This window comes from Convolutriloba macropyga, unplaced genomic scaffold (assembly GCF_964194025.1).
Source record: "Convolutriloba macropyga unplaced genomic scaffold, txConMacr16.3 SCAFFOLD_1222, whole genome shotgun sequence".
NCBI classification, from domain to species: Eukaryota; Metazoa; Xenacoelomorpha; order Acoela; family Convolutidae; genus Convolutriloba; species Convolutriloba macropyga.
Window position 1 is genome coordinate 30548 of NW_027451638.1, and position 19453 is coordinate 50000.

At 46.0% G+C, this 19453-nt stretch overlaps 2 pseudogenes; both read left to right on the forward strand.

Moving 5' to 3' along the window:
- The first annotated feature begins 12636 nt into the window (after positions 1-12636).
- Positions 12637-12788, forward strand: LOC142356861 (5.8S ribosomal RNA; annotated as a pseudogene).
- A 1683-nt stretch (positions 12789-14471) lies between these two features.
- The window catches only part of LOC142356860 (large subunit ribosomal RNA), a 7271-nt pseudogene continuing 2289 nt past the window's right edge, over positions 14472-19453 (forward strand).

Below are 19453 nucleotides of genomic sequence, written 5' to 3' on the forward strand. Positions count from 1 at the left end.
CTTGAGCTTGAGCTTGAGCTAGCTAGCTAGCTTGAGCTTGAGCTAGCTAGCTTGAGCTTGAGCTAGCTAGCTTGAGCTTGAGCTAGCTAGCTAGCTTGTGCTTGAGCTAGCTAGCTAGCTTGAGCTTGAGCTTGAGCTAGCTGGCTTGAGCTTGAGCTAGCTAGCTTGAGCTTGAGCTAGCTAGCTTGAGCTTGAGCTAGCTAGCTAGCTTGAACTTGAGCTAGCTAGCTAGCTTGAGCTTGAGCTAGCTAGCTAGCTTGAGCTTGAGCTAGCTAGCTAGCTTGAGCTTGAGCTTGAGCTAGCTAGCTTGAGCTTGAGCTTGAGCTAGCTAGCTAGCTTGAGCTTGAGCTAGCTAGCTTGAGCTTGAGCTAGCTAGCTTGAGCTTGAGCTAGCTAGCTAGCTTGAGCTTGAGCTAGCTAGCTAGCTTGAACTTGAGCTAGCTAGCTAGCTTGAGCTTGAGCTAGCTAGCTAGCTTGAGCTAGCTAGCTAGCTTGAGCTTGAGCTTGAGCTAGCTAGCTTGAGCTTGAGCTAGCTAGCTAGCTTGAGCTTGAGCTAGCTAGCTAGCTTGAGCTTGAGCTAGCTAGCTAGCTTGAGCTTGAGCTTGAGCTAGCTAGCTTGAGCTTGAGCTTGAGCTAGCTAGCTAGCTTGAGCTTGAGCTAGCTAGCTTGAGCTTGAGCTAGCTAGCTTGAGCTTGAGCTAGCTAGCAAGCTTGTGCTTGAGCTAGCTAGCTAGCTTGAGCTTGAGCTTGAGCTAGCTAGCTTGAGCTTGAGCTAGCTAGCTTGAGCTTGAGCTAGCTAGCTTGAGCTTGAGCTAGCTAGCAAGCTTGTGCTTGAGCTAGCTAGCTAGCTTGAGCTTGAGCTTGAGCTAGCTGGCTTGAGCTTGAGCTAGCTAGCTTGAGCTTGAGCTAGCTAGCTTGAGCTTGAGCTAGCTAGCTAGCTTGAACTTGAGCTAGCTAGCTAGCTTGAGCTTGAGCTAGCTAGCTAGCTTGAGCTTGAGCTAGCTAGCTAGCTTGAGCTTGAGCTTGAGCTAGCTAGCTTGAGCTTGAGCTTGAGCTAGCTAGCTAGCTGGAGCTTGAGCTAGCTAGCTTGAGCTTGAGCTAGCTAGCTTGAGCTTGAGCTAGCTAGCTAGCTTGAGCTTGAGCTAGCTAGCTAGCTTGAACTTGAGCTAGCTAGCTAGCTTGAGTTTGAGCTAGCTAGCTTGAGCTTGAGCTAGCTAGCTTGAGCTTGAGCTAGCTAGCTAGCTTGAACTTGAGCTAGCTAGCTAGCTTGAGCTTGAGCTAGCTAGCTAGCTTGAGCTTGAGCTAGCTAGCTAGCTTGAGCTTGAGCTTGAGCTAGCTAGCTTGAGCTTGAGCTTGAGCTAGCTAGCTAGCTTGAGCTTGAGCTAGCTAGCTTGAGCTTGAGCTAGCTAGCTTGAGCTTGAGCTAGCTAGCTAGCTTGAGCTTGAGCTAGCTAGCTAGCTTGAACTTGAGCTAGCTAGCTAGCTTGAGCTTGAGCTAGCTAGCTAGCTTGAGCTAGCTAGCTAGCTTGAGCTTGAGCTTGAGCTTGAGCTAGCTAGCTTGAGCTTGAGCTAGCTAGCTAGCTTGAGCTTGAGCTAGCTAGCCAGCTTGAGCTTGAGCTAGCTAGCTAGCTTGAGCTTGAGCTTGAGCTAGCTAGCTTGAGCTTGAGCTTGAGCTAGCTAGCTAGCTTGAGCTTGAGCTAGCTAGCTAGCTTGAGCTTGAGCTTGAGCTAGCTAGCTTGAGCTTGAGCTTGAGCTAGCTAGCTAGCTTGAGCTTGAGCTAGCTAGCTTGAGCTTGAGCTAGCTAGCTTGAGATTGAGCTAGCTAGCTAGCTTGTGCTTGAGCTAGCTAGCTAGCTTGAGCTTGAGCTTGAGCTAGCTGGCTTGAGCTTGAGCTAGCTAGCTTGAGCTTGAGCTAGCTAGCTTGAGCTTGAGCTAGCTAGCTAGCTTGAACTTGAGCTAGCTAGCTAGCTTGAGCTTGAGCTTGAGCTAGCTAGCTAGCTTGAGCTTGAGCTAGCTAGCTAGCTTGAGCTTGAGCTTGAGCTAGCTAGCTTGAGCTTGAGCTTGAGCTAGCTAGCTAGCTTGAGCTTGAGCTAGCTAGCTTGAGCTTGAGCTAGCTAGCTTGAGCTTGAGCTAGCTAGCTAGCTTGAGCTTGAGCTAGCTAGCTAGCTTGAACTTGAGCTAGCTAGCTAGCTTGAGCTTGAGCTAGCTAGCTAGCTTGAGCTAGCTAGCTAGCTTGAGCTTGAGCTTGAGCTTGAGCTAGCTAGCTTGAGCTTGAGCTAGCTAGCTAGCTTGAGCTTGAGCTAGCTAGCTAGCTTGAGGTTGAGCTAGCTAGCTAGCTTGAGCTTGAGCTTGAGCTAGCTAGCTTGAGCTTGAGCTTGAGCTAGCTAGCTAGCTTGAGCTTGAGCTAGCTAGCTTGAGCTTGAGCTAGCTAGCTTGAGCTTGAGCTAGCTAGCTAGCTTGAGCTTGAGCTAGCTAGCTAGCTTGAGCTTGAGCTAGCTGGCTTGAGCTTGAGCTAGATAGCTTGAGCTTGAGCTAGCTAGCTAGCTTGAGCTAGCTAGCTAGAGCTCGACCTATGAAAAGCTGCGCAAACACTTATTCTATAATAATTGCGAAAATTAAAAATTTCACAAGTGAAAAGCTGCATAAACAGTAATTCTATGTGTGGGGCATTATTAGGGGGAGGTGTCTTGTCAAAATATGGCTGGACTAAAGACCTCAACCCAGATAGGGTGGAAGGCCCTATGATCGGTCTGTTACTAATCGGTGACCGATAAAGACCTGACCAAGGCCTGTAGTAAGCTTGGTTAGGCATTACAGGAGATAACACTAAGACCGAGGGGTCTTAGAGAGCCCTCTAGCGGGGCGAATAGAGCTAGATCGAGCCTTGGGAAAGCTAGATCGAGCAGGACTGAAGCTAAAGGATAGACCGAGAGGTCTGTCTGGTCCTCCTAGAGAGGCCAAGAGAAAGTACGAGAAGCCAACTAAAGCTTGATCGGGCCTTCAGCAAGCACGACCGAGCTGTACCGGAGCTAACACTAAGACCGAGGGGTCTTAGAGAGCCCTCTAGCGGGGCGAATAGAGCTAGATCGAGCCTTGGGAAAGCTAGATCGAGCAGGACTGAAGCTAAACGATAGACCGAGAGGTCTGTCTGGTCCTCCTAGAGAGGCCAAGAGAAAAAACGAGAAGCTAACTAAAGCTTGATCGGGCCTTCAGCAAGCACGACCGAGCTGTACCGGAGCTAACACTAAGACCGAGGGGTCTTAGAGAGCCCTCTAGCGGGGCGAATAGAGCTTGATCAAGCCTTGGGCAAGCTAGATCGAGCAGGACTGAAGCTAAGCAAGAGACCGAGAGGTCTGTCTGGTCCTCCTAGAGAGGCCAAGAGAAAGTACGAGAAGCCAACTAAAGCTTGATCGGGCCTTCAGCAAGCACGACCGAGCTGTACCGGAGCTAACACTAAGACCGAGGGGTCTTAGAGAGCCCTCTAGCGGGGCGAATAGAGCTAGATCGAGCCTTGGGAAAGCTAGATCGAGCAGGACTGAAGCTAAACGATAGACCGAGAGGTCTGTCTGGTCCTCCTAGAGAGGCCAAGAGAAAGTACGAGAAGCTAACTAAAGCTTGATCGCGCCTTCAGCAAGCACGATTGAGCAAGACCGGAGCTAACACTAAGACCGAAGTGTCTTAGAGAGCCCTCTGGTGGGGCGAATAGAGCTAGATCGAGCCTTGGGAAAGCTAGATCGAGTAAGATTGAAGCTGAAAGAGTGTCAGAGGAGCAAATGAACCTCCAAAAAGTGAAAATCAAATTTTAGAAAAAACACAAGTTAAATACTGCATGGACAGTATTTCTATGTGTGGGGCATTATTAGGGGGAGGTGTCTTGTCAAAATATGGCTGGACTAAAGACCTCAACCCGGATAGGGTGGAAGGCCCCATGATCGGTCTGTTACTAATCGGTGACCGATAAAGACCTGACCAAGGCCTGTAGTAAGCTTGGTTAGGCATTACAGGAGTTAACACTAAGACCGAGGGGTCTTAGAGAGCCCTCTAGCGGGGCGAATAGAGCTAGATCGAGCCTTGGGAAAGCTAGATCGAGCAGGACTGAAGCTAAGCAAGAGACCGAAAGGTCTGTCTGGTCCTCCTAGAGAGGCCAAGAGAAAGTACGAGAAGCTAACTAAAGCTTGATCAGGCCTTCAGCAAGCACGACCGAGCTGTACCGGAGCTAACACTAAGACCGAGGGGTCTTAGAGAGCCCTCTAGCAGGGCGAATAGATCTAGATCGAGCCTTGGGAAAGCTAGATCGAGCAGGACTGAAGCTAAACGATAGACCGAGAGGTCTGTCTGGTCCTCCTAGAGAGGCCAAGAGAAAGTACGAGAAGCTAACTAAAGCTTGATCGGGCCTTCAGCAAGCACGACCGAGCTGTACCGGAGCTAACACTAAGACCGAGGGGTCTTAGAGAGCCCTCTAGCAGGGCGAATAGAGCTAGATCGAGCCTTGGGAAAGCTAGATCAAGCAGGACTGAAGCTAAACGATAGACCGAGAGGTCTGTCTGGTCCTCCTAGAGAGGCCAAGAGAAAGTACGAGAATCTAACTAAAGCTTGATCGGGCCTTCAGCAAGCACGACCGAGCTGTACCGGAGCTAACACTAAGACCGAGGGGTCTTAGAGAGCCCTCTAGCAGGGCGAATAGAGCTAGATCGAGCCTTGGGAAAGCTAGATCGAGCAGGACTGAAGCTAAACGATAGACCGAGAGGTCTGTCTGGTCCTCCTAGAGAGGCCAAGAGGAAGTACGAGAAGCTAACTAAAGCTTGATCGCGCCTTCAGCAAGCACGATTGAGCAAGACCGGAGCTAACACTAAGACCGAAGTGTCTTAGAGAGCCCTCTAGTGGGGCGAATAGAGCTAGATCGAGCCTTGGGAAAGCTAGATCGAGTAAGATTGAAGCTGAAAGAGTGTCAGAGGAGCAAATGAACCTCCAAAAAGTGAAAATCAAATTTTAGAAAAAAACACAAGTTAAATACTGCATGGACAGTAATTCTATGTGTGGGGCATTATTAGGGAGAGGTGTCTTGTCAAAATATGGCTGGACTAAAGACCTCAACCCGGATAGGGTGGAAGGCCCTATGATTGGTCTGTTACTAATCGGTGACCGATAAAGACCTGACCAAGGCCTGTAGTAAGCTTGGTTAGGCATTACAGAAGATAACACTAAGACCGAGGGGTCTTAGAGAGCCCTCTAGCGGGGCGAATAGAGCTTGATCAAGCCTTGGGCAAGCTAGATCGAGCAGGACTGAAGCTAAACGATAGACCGAGAGGTCTGTCTGGTCCTCCTAGAGAGGCCAAGAGAAAGTACGAGAATCTAACTAAAGCTGGGTCGGGCCTTCAGCAAGCACGACCGAGCAGTACCGGAGCTAACACTAAGACCGAGGGGTCTTAGAGAGCCCTCTAGTGGGGCGAATAGAGCTAGATCGAGCCTTGGGAAAGCTAGATCGAGCAGGACTGAAGCTAAACGATAAACCGAAAGGTCTGACGGGTCCTCATAAGAGGCATGGAGAAAGATCTGATACTAAAGTACCTCTCGGAAGTAATAAAATATGCCTGATGAAGCCGGGTATGATGTTTGTTGTTTGATGGCATTCATCGATTAGGTCTGGTGGATTCCCCATTACTCCGAGTGGTACTAGTAGAGGCTCCTACAGGGGTGAGCAAAGCGAGATCAAGCCTTAGGCAAGCTAGATCGAGCAGAACTGAAGCTGAAAAGCAAAATAAATGACAGGTCTGTCCAAATCAATAAACTTGAAATCCAGTGTGGTCACCACGGGTCACGAGGTGAATTCCTAGCGATTGTCTGCTGAACGTATAGGAAGGCCCGAAACGAACGATAATTTCATTGCACAGTGGAGATACTATACGTTCAGGAGTAGCATACATCGGGTTTGATCTATGATCATGTCTGGTCTCCGAGGATCCACCGGGTTACCAACTGGCACCGCTGTACTGGGTGTAAAACTGGGCCACCTGAAGTCCCGGGTGTAAAACTAGGTGCCTCTGTGCCAAAGTAGCGGCTTGCGTAGTGCATTATGCCTCCGGCTTGCGAAATGGTTATAAGCAATAACAACAGGACGCCGCGGGGTGTTCACTTAAAGGAGTAACGTTCTCTCAAGGGAGGGGATCTAAAAATCTTGATAAAACATTTATTCTATGCAAAATTTGTGCGCAAATTTTGCAAAGTAAAAAGCTGCACTGTAGCAAATTCTATGTGTGTAGCATTATTAGGGAAGTGTTGTTTGATGGCACCTCTCTACTTGATGCACCAAAGAACTACCTTGATGGCTCATGACCGCTGGTAATCTGTCGTCGCTAGTAGTTCGGAACTGAGAACAAATATGTTCGCAAATTACAACAATTATACAGCATATTGCTGAATAAAGCAGAACCGAATAATACTCAGTGACTTTACACCAAGACTGACTAATGTCTGGATTGTATCGTCCTACTCGAGTAAGGCGAAGAAAAGCTAGAAAGATACGCTTTTCACAAAGCAGGCTTAATGCATGCAAACCAAGGAGGAAGGAGTGATGCCCCTCCTTATAATAAGCAGAACCAAATAAAGAACAGACAGCATCATCTGTACAGTGACCAAGAAGAGGTGAAACTTCTGTATGTGAAAAGGCAATTTGAGCGAGATTTATTAGCAGACTAGTATTATGTTGTTTCTAGTAGGCGAAAGCCGAAACATCAACATGTGAAAATCTGATATTAAATCCTCAATCATTTTCCCTAGTATTATACAGCTATGAGTAACCTTAATTGGACACGGCAATTATTGCTGACCGGTGAAACTTTCGCATGGGAAAGACACACACACTTCTTGACAAAGCAATAAGTATTATGCTGTTTCTAGTACGCGAAAGCAGAAACATCAGCATGTGAAAGTTGTGAAGTTGAAGAATTTTTGTGTTGAGTACGATGTTGTTACTAGTAACCATGTCGACAGCTGAGAACTGTTCTCTAACCAATAGAAGGTGAAACTTCTGTATGTGAAAAGGCAATTTGAGCGAGATTTCTTAGCAGACTAGTATTATGTTGTTTCTAGTAGGCGAAAGCCGAAACATCAACATGTGAAAATCTGATATTAAATCCTCAATCATTTTCCCTAGTATTATACAGCTACTAGTAGCCGTAATTGGTCAGGGAAACATTGTTGACCGGTGAAACTTCACATGGGAAAGACACACAAATTACTTGACAAAACAATAAGTATTATGCTGTTTCTAGTATGCGAAAGCAGAAACATCAGCATGTGAAAGTTGTGAAGTTGAAAAGTTTTTGTGTTGAGTACGGTGTTGTTACTAGTAACCATGTCGACAGCTGGAAAGCTGTTCTCTAACCAATAAAAGGTAAAACTTCTGTATCTGAAGAGGCGGCGTGATTGAGATTTTTAACAGACTAGTATTATGTTGTTTCTAGTAGGCGAGAGCCGAAACATCGACATGTGAACATCTGGTTTTTAAATCATGAGTCAATTCTCCCTAGTATGATACAGTTGTTAGCCGGTATTGGTAACAGTAGAACAGAGATTTGGAGGGCAAAACCTGCTCATGGGAAATGCTCACAGAGCGCTATCTACCAGTACACATAGTATTATGCTGTTTCTAGTACGCGCGAGCCGAAACATCAGCATGTGAAATGTGTAATCGTGGGTAACTCTAAGTGTGTAGAGTACTGTGTAGTAACTAGTAGCCATGCCAAAGCATGCATTGAAACTCTTCGTGATTTAAAAAGCTCAAAGCAAGATTGACGAGGCCGCAAGGCTATGTCTTTCTAAATTCGAACAAATCGAAAGATTGTTCAAAGTACAATTAAACTGATTGATCCTGTCAGTTGCCATATGCTTGTCTGAAAGACTAAGCCATGCATGTGCAAGCGAAGCTTGAAAAAGTGGAACCGCGAATGGCTCATTAAATCAGTTACTATCTATTAGTTGATTTGCAAGCTAAATGAATAACTGCGGTAACCCTGCAGCTAATGCATGCTGATTGTCCGACACTGTCGGAGACTTTTACAAGACTACACCGGGTGATTTGCTAAGTACAGACACATCCCGTGATGAGTCCTAGTAACTGAAAGATCCCAGATAGCTTCGGCTTGGGGACGGAACTTCCGAATTTCTGACCTATCAACCTATGATGGTAGTGTAACGGACTACCATGGTTGTGACGGGTAACGGGGAATCAGGGTTCGATTCCGGAGAGGGAGCCTTAGAAACGGCTACCACATCCAAGGAAGGCAGCAGGCACGCAAATTACCCACTCTCCGCACGAGGAGGTAGTGACTAGAAATAATGATATGAACCTTTATGGTTTGTAATCAGAATGGAATGGACTTAAAAGCTCCATTGATGAACGAGTAGAGGGCAAGTCTGGTGCCAGCAGCCGCGGTAATACCAGCCTCTACAAGCGTATGCAATAGTTGCTGCGTTTAAAAAGCTCATAGTTGGATCTGTTTGAGTAGAACGGCAACATGGTCTTCAGTTAAATCTGTTGACTCGTTCCGCTCATCCTTCGCATCGAAGAAATAGTTTGCACTTAAATGTGACGAACTGTGGAAACGGTGTTTTCACCCTGAGAAAATTAGAGTGTTCAAAGCATCCTTTGGGATCGAATAATAAAGCATGGAATAATGGAGAATGACCCGCTACTCGATTGATGCCGGTTGGCTGAGTGCGGTAATGATTGAAAGGAACAGACGGGGGCATTTGTATTGCTACGTTAGAGGTGAAATTCTTGGATCGTGGCAAGACAAACTACTGCGAAAGCATTTGCCAAGAATGTTTTCATTAATCAAGAACGAAAGTCAGAGTATTGAAGAGGATTAGATACCCTCGTAATTCTGACCATAAACTATACCAACCTACAATTTGTCAAAGTCGATCTTGACTTGGCAAGAGATTAACCGGGAAACCAAAGTTTATTGGTTCCGGGGGAAGTATGGTTGCAAAATCGAAACTTAAAGGAATTGACGGAAGGGCACCACCAGGAGTGGAGCCTGCGGCTTAATTTGACTCAACACGGGAAAACTCACCCGGTCCAGACATCTTAAGGATTGACAGATTGAATATCTTTCATGATTATATGGGCGGTGGTGCATGGCCGTTCTTAGTTAGTGGAGTGATCTGTCTGGTTAATTCCGATAACGAACGAGATCTTCTCCATCTAAATAATGAAATTCACTATATGTGAATTCAAACACTTCTTAGAGGAACTATGCGGAATTAAATACCGCAGATGAAGTGAGGCTATAACAGGTCTGTGATGCCCTTAGATGTTCTGGACTGCACGCGCGCTACACTGTGTACTTTTAGATTGAGTACTCAGCCCTTGGTCCGAAATGGACTGGGCAATCAGAGAAAAGTACAGCGCTTCAAGGGGATCGTCTGTTGTAACTTGCAGACGTGAACCAGGAATTCCTGGTACTTATGAGTCAACAACTCATAGGGATTACGTCCCTGCCCTTTGTACACACCGCCCGTCGCTACTACTGATTGGATAGTTAAGCAAGAATTGCAAATTCCTACTGTTGGGACTTCGGTCTCCGGCAACGGGATGAAGCGGATCGAGCTTAATTGTCTAGAGGAAGTAGAAGTCGTAACAAGGTTTCCGTAGGGGAACCTGCGGAAGGATCAGTGATTGATTCCTTCGGGCATGGCTGCTGGTAGAGGCCATGTCTGTAGTGCGCATGACGCTCTGTCGCTAGAGATTGCTTGGCAACCAATCTCGAATTATGTATCGAGCTCAAAAACTACTTGTGTGGATACATAGTTCAGCAGTCATGGCAAGGGACTGCTTAAAGGGAGACTAGTTAGCAAAAGCAGCCTAGCAGAACTGCAGCTATCTAGATCTCAGAAGCTGGGTTATAGAAGCCCAGCTATAGACTTGTGAATGAGAAAGGCCTAAAAAGGTCCACAAGTCGCGTGGTTAGAACCGACACGCAAAAATCCCAGCGAGTGACAGAGCGTTGCGCTGTTCAGTGGGAAAGAGTTGAGCTACTCGGGGCGCCCACTGAACTTGCTCCGAGCCAAAGGCTCGAAAAAACACAGCTTAGCCTCAGATCCTTTACATAGAAGGCTAGCTAAAATAAACTTACCTTGGACGAGGGTAAAGTTTAGTCAGTTCTTAGGGGAGAGTAATCCACAGCTTCTCGCCCTCTGAACATTCTCCCAGATATGTAGGTCTGGGAGAGTCTCCTCCTGTTCTTCGGAATCTGGAGGTAGACAAAGACAGTACGATACGATCTTGCATCGGGATGACTAACCGATAATGATCATAATCTGACAATTTTTCCGGCTTGAGGCACCGGAGTCAGATTAAAGACACATACTGAACTAAAGGCGTATGTGCAAAGCTTGTCGGAGTGTAGAGAGTCAAGCTGAGTTGACTCGTCACGTGGTGATGACAACAGCCATGTGCAAAACACTCACAACTTTATCGTCTATGTGGAAAAGGTTGCTAACAGCGCTCTCTATGAGAGGCCCTCGCATATAACTATACGAGGAAAAGGCGATAGAGTTGTTTGAATGTGGGGCAGGTTCATCGACAAGCTAAGTTGATCACATTCTTGTTGTGGCATCCTACTAGAATTGGTCACGGTCTGCACCAACTCTCCCCAAGTTGGCCAGACTTAAAACTAGAAATAAGGTTTGCAGCTATGTGAACCTAGAAACTGTAAAGGAGTTGAAAGAACTTAAAGGAATTGAAAGAGGCCTTGAGGTATATCCTCTTGGTAAAGACCCACAAAAGCTCACAAAAGTGGCTTCGAAGGGCAAAACTGGTTCATCCAAAACAATTGGAGAGCTTAAAGCAGAACCAATTCGAATGAAACACTATTGGTGAAACTTCATCATGAGAACGTCACAAGCTGATCACGCTCTATGATATGACTAGTATTATGTTGCTTCTAGTAGGCTAAGCGCAAGCCGAAACATCAACATGTGAAAGTCGTAGAATTTTGCAATCAAACTGTGGCTAGTACTGTGATGTTACTAGTAACCTGGTGTTCCGTCATATGGCCAAGAGAGCATTTGAAGGCGAAACTTCTGCATGGGAAAGCTGCATCATGATCAAAATTTTATATCGAGTATTATGTTGACGTTAGTAGGCCTTGGCCGAAAACGCAGCATGTGAAAGGTATAGATAAAAGTTATTGTTGCAGTCAGTACTGTGTAGTTACTAGTAGCTGGATTTAAGCTCAAAATGAGACACTGTTGGTGAAACTTCATCATGAGAATGTCACAAGCTGATCAAGCTCTATGATATGACTAGTATTATGTTGCTTCTAGTAGGCTAAGCGCAAGCCGAAACATCAACATGTGAAAGTCGTAGAATTTTGCGATCAAATTGTGGCTAGTACTGTGATGTTACTAGTAACCTTGTGTTACGTCATATGGCCAAGAGAGCATTTGAAGGCGAAACTTCTGCATGGGGAAGCTGCATCATGAACAAAAGTTTATATCGAGTATTATGTTGACATTAGTAGGCCCTGGCCGAAAGCGCAGCATGTGAAAGGTATAGATAAAAGTTATCGTTGCAGTCAGTACTGTGTAGTTACTAGTAGCTGGATTTAAGCTCGAAATGAGACACTGTTGGTGAAACTTCATCATGAGAACGTCACAAGCTGATCACGCTCCATGATATGACTAGTATTATGTTGCTTCTAGTAGGCTAAGCGCAAGCCGAAACATCAACATGTGAAAGTCGTAGAATTTTGCGATCAAATTGTGGCTAGTACTGTGATGTTACTAGTAACCTTGTGTTACGTCATATGGCCAAGAGAGCATTTGAAGGCGAAACTTCTGCATGGGGAAGCTGCATCATGAACAAAAGTTTATATCGAGTATTATGTTGACGTTAGTAGGCCCTGGCCGAAAGCGCAGCATGTGAAAGGTATAGATAAAAGTTAGCGTTGCAGTCAGTACTGTGTAGTTACTAGTAGCTGGATTTAAGCTCGAAATGAGACACTGTTGGTGAAACTTCATCATGAGAACGTCACAAGCTGATCACGCTCTATGATATGACTAGTATTATGTTGCTTCTAGTAGGCTAAGCGCAAGCCGAAACATCAACATGTGAAAGTCGTAGAATTTTGCAATCAAACTGTGGCTAGTACTGTGATGTTACTAGTAACCTTTTCTTACGTCATATGGCCAAGAGAGCATTTGAAGGCGAAACTTCTGCATGGGGAAGCTGCATCATGAACAAAAGTTTATATCGAGTATTATGTTGACGTTAGTAGGCCCTGGCCGAAAGCGCAGCATGTGAAAGGTATAGATAAAAGTTATCGTTGCAGTCAGTACTGTGTAGTTACTAGTAGCTGGATTTAAGCTCGAAGTGAGACACTGTTGGTGAAACTTCATCATGAGAACGTCACAAGCTGATCACGCTCTATGATATGACTAGTATTATGTTGCTTATAGTAGGCTAAGCGCAAGCCGAAACATCAACATGTGAAAGTCGTAGAATTTTGCGATCAAACTGTGGCTAGTACTTTGATGATGCTTGTAGCCAACCGAATTGGTTGAAAAGCCCAATAAGTAAGCTAACTTGGGAGAGCTTGTTGGAAACCAAATGCTACTAGATTGGTCCAAATACATCCTTCAACAGGGGATCACTTGGCTCGCTTTACGAAGAGGAGCACAGCTATATGTGTTAATTCGGTATGAATCGCAAGATTTGTTTACCGACCTCTCTAACGCAAAAGGCGGTCTCGGCTTCGGCTGTTGACTGCGTCCGATTCAGGGTTATATAACTCTCGATTGAACACATTGATGTTCTATTGTTGGTGCTTCCAATAAAATTGGAACACTTAAAGCAGAACCGATTCAAATAATAGCATTCTGATCAATGATTGCATTCCTTGATCAAGAACTGCTGGAGTCATTGTGATGGCGAATTTTCTTCATAAGAAAATTGCAAAGAGACGGAACTTAATGAGACTAGTATTATGTTGTTTCTAGTAAGCGGAAGCTGAAACAGCAACATGTGAAAATCAAGTTTTGTTCAATGATCTCGAGGCGATAAGTACTATGAAGCAACTAGTAGCCTAAGCATGACTCAGATTTGAGACAGTCAAAAAGACTGGCGAAACTTCTTCACATGAAAGTTACATAGAGAACTACAAATGTATACAGCGAGTATTATGTTGTTTCTAGTAGGCGAAAGCTGAAACATCAACATGTGAAAGTTGTCTGCAAACTGTAGAACGATATGTGATTAGTACTGTGCTGTTACTAGTAGCCAGTCTGACTGTAGAAGCCAAGACAAAGGGAAACTAATGCATCTGAAAAGGACAAGTTATGGAAAGGTATGCACGATAAGTATTATGTTGTTTCTAGTAAGCGGCAGCTGAAACATCAACATGTGAACGTCGTTGTGTACAGTAACCTAGAACTATATAGTCCTTAGTAACGTGCATTTACTAGTACCTGTAATTGGTATTCAGACTCAGGCAGTTTGGAATAGTTTGGCAAAGATGCACCAGAGAAAACTGGGATTTGATACAGAAATTGTTGAATACAAGTATTATGCTGCTTCTAGTAGGTTGAATCCGAAACATCAGCATGTGAAAATTGAAAACATTTCTGGTTCGAATTGTCACAAGTATTTGGTGATCTGAGTAGCCAAACTCACTACAACGCCAATTGAAGGCAAAAATTCTCAACGGGAAAAGCTATTCTCATTGAATGAGCTAACAAGACGAGTATTATGTTGCTTCTAGTAGGCGAAAGCCAAAACATCAACATGTGAAAGTCTTGCTGAACAAATTTAATGTTGTTGAGCTCAGTACCGTGTGAATTAGTAGCCATAATTGGCGAGCGAAAATTGAACTGGCGAAACTTCGTCTTTGGAAAATTGCAGATGCCGAGCACTTATTTTGCAACGAGTATTATGTTGACTGTAGTAAGCGAAAGCCGAAACAGCAACATGTGAAAGCTGTTGAAATTTGTGGTCATTTTGCAATAAGTACAAGGAGTGTAACTAGTAGCCAGGTCAAAATTTGGGATAAGAATGAGCAAAAATTCTGCATGAGAACAGTTGAAATTATGAAACTAAATTACAAAGACTAGTATTATGTTGTTTCGAGTACGCGAAAGCGGAAACATCAACATGTGAACGTTTGTAACGAAGTTTCGTTAATTTTCAGCCTAGTACTGAGCAAGAACGAGTAGCCTCATCTCCAATCCCACGCAAAATGTAGTGAAATATGTGAGTGAACCTTATTCACGGTGAGGGTTTCCCGAGGTCTGTATTGCAGCGAGTATTATGTTGCTTCTAGTAAGCGAAAGCTGAAACAACAACATTTGAAAGTTGGAATTAATGACTGAATGGAAACTTCGACCTGTGTTTGATAGTAGTAGCGAACAAAACTGCTGAATCGGTTTCTGTCTCATATTGGTCAGTGAACCAATTAAGAGACAATCAACTACATAACCTGAATTGGGCGAGAGAACCCCCTTAACTTAAGCATATCAGTAAGGGGAGGAAAAGAAATCAACTGAGAATCCCTTAGTAATGGCGAATGAACAGGGAAAAGCTCATCGGGAAGAGAAATGGCAACATTTCTCGGTGTCCGGTATGGTTTGATGCTAGACTGGTGAATTTGTCCTGATGTCTACTGGAAAGTAGCATCAAAGAAGGTGAAAATCCTGTAAAGGTCATTTTCGATACCAGTCATAATGGCTCATTCCTATGAGTAGAGTTGTTTGAAAGTGCAACTCGAAGCTGGAGATATGTCTCTCCAAAAGCTAATTATAAAGCGAGACCGATAGTAAACAAGTACCGTGAGGGAAAGTTGAAAAGCACTCTGAAGAGAGAGTGAAAAGTACGTGAAACTGTTGAAGGGGAACTGGAGTGAGCGTTACCATACTCAATGCCTTGATATTATATTCTCGGCTACCGAGTAGTGTAGTTGTCGTCTTTTGGCAAATCTTGTTAATGAATCGAGCAGAAGTTTTCCTCGGAATTCTTCTTGTTGATTCTAAACAAAATGAGATAAATTGATCTTGATTGCCTGTCTGACCTCAACTTCCTATTCAATGCTCTCTACAGCCCGTCTTGAAACACGGACCAAGGAGTGTGAGTTGCTTGCAAGTGTTGTCGCTCATTGAAAGCGCACACGCGAAATGAAAGTGAACAGTGTAATTTTTATGAATTGCACTACTTTGTGTGGTGAGGGCGCCGATTCGGTGTCCCGCAACCACGGACGGTTTTGCTCTTATTGCATGACTGATCCAGAGCAAGTAGCACACGACCCGAAAGATGGTGATCTATGCTTGGGCAGGGCGAAGCCACGGGAAACCATGGTGGAAGCCCGAAGCGGTTCTGACGTGCAAATCGATCGTCTGACCTGAGCATAGGGGCGAAAGACTAATCGAACCATCTAGTAGCTGGTTTCCTCCGAAGTTTCCCTCAGGATAGCAAAAGCTTGAGCAAGATTGAAAAATCTTCGCAAAGCAATTTCATCGGTTAAAGCGAATGATTAGAGGAATGGGGGAAAATTTTTCCTTCACCTATTCTCAAACTATAAATCGGTGAGATGTCCTTGTGACTTAATTGCACTTGGACTATGAATGCAAGCTTTTTGTGGGCCGCTTTTGGTAAGCAGAACCGGCGATGTGGGATGAACCAAAAGTTGGGTTAAGGCGCCTAACTACTTGCTCATGAGTCACCACAAAAGGTGTTGATTGATACTGACAGCAGGACGGTGGTCATGGAAGTTGAAATCCGCTAAGGAGTGTGTAACAACTCACCTGCCGAATCAATCAGCCCTGAAAATGGATGGCACTAGAGCTCGTGGCCTATACCCAACCATGAATATCAATATCTAACGCAAGTTAGATTAGAGAAAAAGAGCCTCACCAGCTCAAAAATGATATTCATGTGTAGGAGGACACATTGATTGCGCTAAAGTATGCACGCAAGTGTATGCGCGAAGCGATCAATGGAGCAGATCTTGGTGGAAGTAGCAAGTACTCAAATGAGAACTTTGAGGACTGAAGCGGGAAAGGCTTTCATGTGAACAGCGTTTGCACATGAGTTAGTCGATTCTAAAAGACAGGCTAATGCCAAAGTCTTGAATAGTGGTTTCTTGAAAACTGCTGAGTCTCGAAAGAGCATCGGGTTAAAATTCCCGAACTTACTCTCCTGGCATTGAGACGGCAACGTCATTGAGGTCGAACTTTGTCATTGGGACCTTGGGGAAGAGTTATCTTTTCTTTATAACACGTTGTAGAGTCCTTGGAATTGATTCAATCAGAGATAAGGCTCGAAGCGTGCAAGAGCACAGCAGCATTTGCTGTGTCCCAATTGTTCCTGGTGGCACATAAAAGTTTGGCTTAGCAGATGTCAGGAGAGTGAATCGTACCGATTACCGCATCAGGTCCCCAAGGTGAAAAGCCTCTGGTCTTGGAACAGTGTAGATAAGGGAAGTCGGCAAAATAGATCCGTACCTTCGGAAGAAGGATTGGCTCTGAGGAGTGGGTGTAACAAGCCTTTAGTTTGACGCTTCGGTCTGCTAAAGCGTGCGATGGCCTTCGGGTTGTTGGCGTTTGGTTTGACTGCTAGCTGATATGCTTTAGGTCTATTCTGTTGCACAAAAAACACTCGAACTCTGAACTGGTTCGGACAAGGGGAATCCGACTGTTTAATTAAAACAAAGCATTGCGATGGCTGGTGAAACGGTGTTGACGCAATGTGATTTCTGCCCAGTGCTCTGAATGTCAAAGTGAAGAAATTCAAATAAGCGCGGGTAAACGGCGGGAGTAACTATGACTCTCTTAAGTAGTGATGATTAGTTGACTGTGTGCAACCTCCACGAGGTCTCGCTGGAAACTGCCATTCGTGGCTGAGCTAAGCACACCATCAATAGTCCCCGGAATGGACAAACCTTAAAAACTTGCCCAGTGGAAGGAAAACCACTCAACAAACCACGGTTTCGGAGTCATACCAAAACAAAGACTGTCCGTGGAAGGCAAACCACTAAAACCACGGTTTCGGAGTCACACCAAAACAAAGACTGTCCGTGGAAGGCGAACCACTAAAAACCACGGTTTCGGAGTCATACCAGAACAAAGGCTGTCCGGTGAAGTGTGCTGACCACCTTAAAAGTTCGCCAACCACTTTGGGTAAAACCAAAGTCTGTACCTCGGTACAGTAGTCCCAACGATGAAGACAATCAATGAGAAAGATCTGGCCTCAGCCAGACAAGACAGTGTGAGCACCAGTAGTTGTGGAGACGTGGCCTCCAAGTGGACCTGCGACATCTGCGGACAGGGTCCGTTCAGGAGTGAGCTCGGCCTGAAGCAGCACAAGACCAGAAGTCACAAGTCAGGGGCATCACAGACGAAAGCATCACAGGGAGCACATGCGGGCAGGGCTCCCACCCAGGAACCCGTGAGTGGCCAAGCAACAGCCCCCAACTGGTGCTGCTCAATCTGTGGTGCTGGACCCTTCAAAGGACAGACTGGTCTCTCACTTCACACCAAAAGCAGGCACCCAGATACATACCACCAGATGCAGGCCCAGAAGACAGGCAGATCTAATGCAAGGTGGACTCTTGAGGAAATGGCTCTGGTCAGAGAAGCGATGAGGGGCCTTGATCCCGCATCCCAGAAGCAAGAGAATGAGCAACTGGCAAGACTGTTCCCCCATCGATCCGCTGAGGCATTCAAGGGCTTGAGAAAGAACCAACAGTTTGTGGCAATGATGCAGGAACATGACAGGGAGGAAAACACTGTGCAGGAAGACAGACCAAGACACTGTCTTGAGACGGGCATCGACCTTGAGATGCTGGCTCTTCCTCCTCCGGGTGAATGGCACAGAATGACGGACGACGATCTCACCCAGTACGTCGAGAGAGAGGGACAGATGTGGCTACAAACCCTTGCACAAGAACCAGGGAAGAATGGGGGACAGAGGGCTCACAAACATCCTAGACGATCCAAGAAGGGCATGAGACGGCACCAGTATGCAAGACTGCAGGCTCTTTACAGACGTGACAGGGCTAAGGCAGCGGCATCAGTGATGGATGGGTCATGGGAGAAGTTTGGTGAGCACAACCCCATCACCGACAAGACAGGGTTTCTTGATGCTTGGCAGCAGCTCCTTGAGACGGAAGCAGAGACAATAGACCTAAGCACAATCAGCGGTCAGGGTTGGGTCACTCCAATCACCATCGAAGAAGTGGCCAAGTGTGTGCAGACCATGGGACAGACAGCTTCTGGACCAGACAGGGTGAGCAGGAAGACGGTGACTTGCATCCCCTTCAAGAAGTTGGTCTCCCACTTCAATCTCTGGCTGCTGGCTGAACATCTACCCGAGTGGCTCCTTAGTGGAAGAACAGTGTTCATCCCCAAAGTGGCAGGGTCTCAGGAACCAATGGACTTCAGACCCATCACAGTGGCAAGTGTACTGGCCAGGGTGTTCCACAAGTGCTTAGCTGCACGACTTGAGGACCTAGACGACAATATCAGACAGAAGGGCTTCAAGAGGGTAGATGGGACGGCAACCAACTCTCTTCTGCTGCAGGGCATTATCAGTGAGGCAAAGACACAGAGACGGGGACTCAAACTGGCCTTCATAGATGTGAAGAAGGCCTTTGACAGTGTGACCCACAAGGCCCTGGCAGAAGCAGCACTAGAAGCAGGCATAGACCCCAAGATCCTCAGATACATCATGAAGGGCTACAAGAGACAGGGCACAACTCTGGAGATCGACGGAGCAAGACGCTTGGTGAAGCCATCCAAGGGGGTCAGACAGGGGGATCCCATCTCCCCAATCCTATTCAACCTTGTGATGAACAGGGTGCTGAAGACTCTACCCCAGACGACTGGAATCCAGATGGGCTCAGAAAAGCTGAATCACCTCGCCTTTGCCGATGACGTTGTGTTGCTAGCTCAGACGCAGACAGGGCTTCAGGACTCTATCAACAGACTGGAGACAGGGCTGGAAAGATGTGGTCTCTCTCTCAATGCCAAGAAGTGTGCAACCCTAGATGTGGACACAGTGCCAAGGGACCGACAGATAGTGATAAACCCTAACACAGTGTTCAGCAGCAGGGCAGGAGGTCTCCCCGTGATGACAGCAGAGTCCTTCTACAAGTACCTGGGCATTGAGACAGGGGCATATGGTACGAGGACAAACACCATCAAGAAGCTGGAGAAGAAGCTAGATGACCTGAGAAGAGCCCCCCTGAAACCACAGCAACGAATCTGGATACTCAAGACCTACTGCATACCCAGTGTGTACCATCAGCTAGTCCTTGCAAAGACAACGAAGCAGGTCCTGGGAGGCATTGACAGGGTCATCAGGAGGACGGTGAGGCAGTTCCTAAGATGGCCCAAAGACACCCCAAAGGAAATGTTCCATGCAGACGTTGACGATGGAGGACTGGGCATACCTGAGCTGCAGA